Source organism: Microtus pennsylvanicus, chromosome 9 (genome assembly GCF_037038515.1).
Source record: "Microtus pennsylvanicus isolate mMicPen1 chromosome 9, mMicPen1.hap1, whole genome shotgun sequence".
NCBI lineage: Eukaryota > Metazoa > Chordata > Mammalia > Rodentia > Cricetidae > Microtus > Microtus pennsylvanicus.
In genome coordinates this window covers 45668320-45670296 of record NC_134587.1, presented here as the reverse complement: position 1 = coordinate 45670296, position 1977 = coordinate 45668320, and the positions used below count along the sequence as shown (strand labels likewise).

Below are 1977 nucleotides of genomic sequence, written 5' to 3'. Positions count from 1 at the left end.
ACGTCATCTCCAGACTCCTCCACCAGTTAGATACTTTTTAAAAAAGATTTATTTATTATGTATACAATGGTCTGCCTGCATGTGTCCCTGCAGACAGAAGTTGGCACCAGATCTTATTACTACTGGTGGTTGTGAGCCACCATATGGTTGCTGGGAATTGAACTCAGGACCTCTGGAAGAGCAGTCAATGCTCTTAACCACTGAGCCATCTCTCCAGCCCCCAGTTAGATACTTTTTTGAACAAACTTTTTGTACCTTATTCGTGGAATTAGAATGTTCCTGAAGATGGCAAGATTGAATAATAATATAAAAAGTTTATCATTGTTTATTTGTAGAATTCTGTGGGTTTTTTTTTGGTGTGTGTGTGTGTGGTGCTGAGGATTGGAACTTGGGCTTTGCATGTGTTCAGCAAGTGTTTTACCACTGAGCTACCGTGCCTTTTTTTTTTTTCTGTGCAGTTGTCACCATCCTGAATTTTGGATCCTGAGATCATAGGCCTGTGCCACCATGCCCAGCGACACCTTTTTTATATATAACATTCTCATGTCATTTTTTGACAAGTTCTTTCTAAGTTAGATGTTTTGCTTTTAAAGGGCAGTTTCCTGTATACCAGACTAGCCTTGAACTGGCTGAGGAGGCCCTTAAATTTTTTTTTTATTTATTTGTCTGTGCTTGTCTGGTGCCTGTGGAGGTCAGAAAAGGGCCTCGGAGTCCCTGAAACTGGAGTTACAGACAGATGGCTGAGATCTGCCCCTTGAGAGCTGGGAATCAAACCCAGGTTCTCTGGGAAGAGCACAGTTGCTGAGCCAGCTCTCCAGCTCCCAGGACTTGGGAATTCTGATCCTCCTTCCTCCACCTCCGGTGCTAGGAATCCTGGCATCCTCACCACAGATGGATTATGCGGTGCTGGGGATAGAACCCAGGGCTTTGTGCGTGCTAGGCGATCACTCCACTGGCTCGGCTACATCCCCAGCCCCGTAGGTTAGATTTCTTAATGAGTCCCCAGGAGCAGCAGAATTTCATTGTTCACAGTTGCGGTCTTCTCGAAGAGCATCTTCTGCTCATCCTGCTTCCCGGGTAGTGACCCGTGCTCGTGATCCTCAGACTCTGGTGCCCAGAAGAGCCCAGAGGAGTTCAGTAATGGGCATTTTCCTGGACTCTCGAATGCATTCAGCAAACCTTGATCAGAGGATTCCCAGGCTTTGGGGGTCTGGACCTATGTCACAGTATGTGGTGAACCCACATAGGGAGAAAGAGGTGACCCGCTGGGAGCTGCACAAGCCATGCCAGAAGCACTTTATGGAGACGGCAGACTGTGAGGGGAGGCGCATTGCCAGTGGTTTGAACATGTAAAGAGATGCTAGAAAAGAGATCCTGGGCTTTTGGTTTCAGTTTTTGTTTTTAAAATTTATCGTGTGCGTGTGTGCGTGCGTGCGTATGTGTGTGTGTGTGTGTGTAACCACAACACACATGTGGAGGTCAGAGGACACTTGTAGAAGTCGGTTGCCTCCAAACACCGTGTGGGTCCTGGGGATCAAACTGAGGTTGCCAGTCAACAAACATCTGGCCTCTCTATTTCATGTTAAATGATGTGTTGATAGAGACTTTTTTCCTTTTAGTAAAAACATTAAACAAATAAAATAGTAATATCTGTGCTATTTTCACGTGAATTACTGAAAGAAGATACAGGAAATGAGGCCACAGTAAAGTGAAGGCAGGTGTTTTTTAGTGTGTTGTCTGTATCAGTGTTGGCTTGTGTGCGGGAGCGTGCTTGTGGAATCCAGGGGTTGACACTTGGCATCTCCCTGAAGCGCTACTTTATTTACTGAGGGATTTACAGCAAAGGGGCTCTTGCTGTATGTTAGTCGGGCCAGCCACCTCCCCAGGCTGGAGTTACATACTGGGTTTGTCTGTGGGTGCTGGGGACCCAAGCACCAGTCTTCACAGGACACAGCAAAGGCTTTATCCACGGCCCCT

General features: G+C 46.6%; 1 protein-coding gene across 22 annotated transcripts in view; it reads left to right on the top strand.

Annotated features, from left to right (window-relative positions):
- The window catches only part of Fnbp1 (formin binding protein 1), a 125786-nt gene that overhangs the window by 27655 nt on the left and 96154 nt on the right, over positions 1-1977 (top strand). The gene's annotated exons all lie outside the window — the stretch shown is intronic.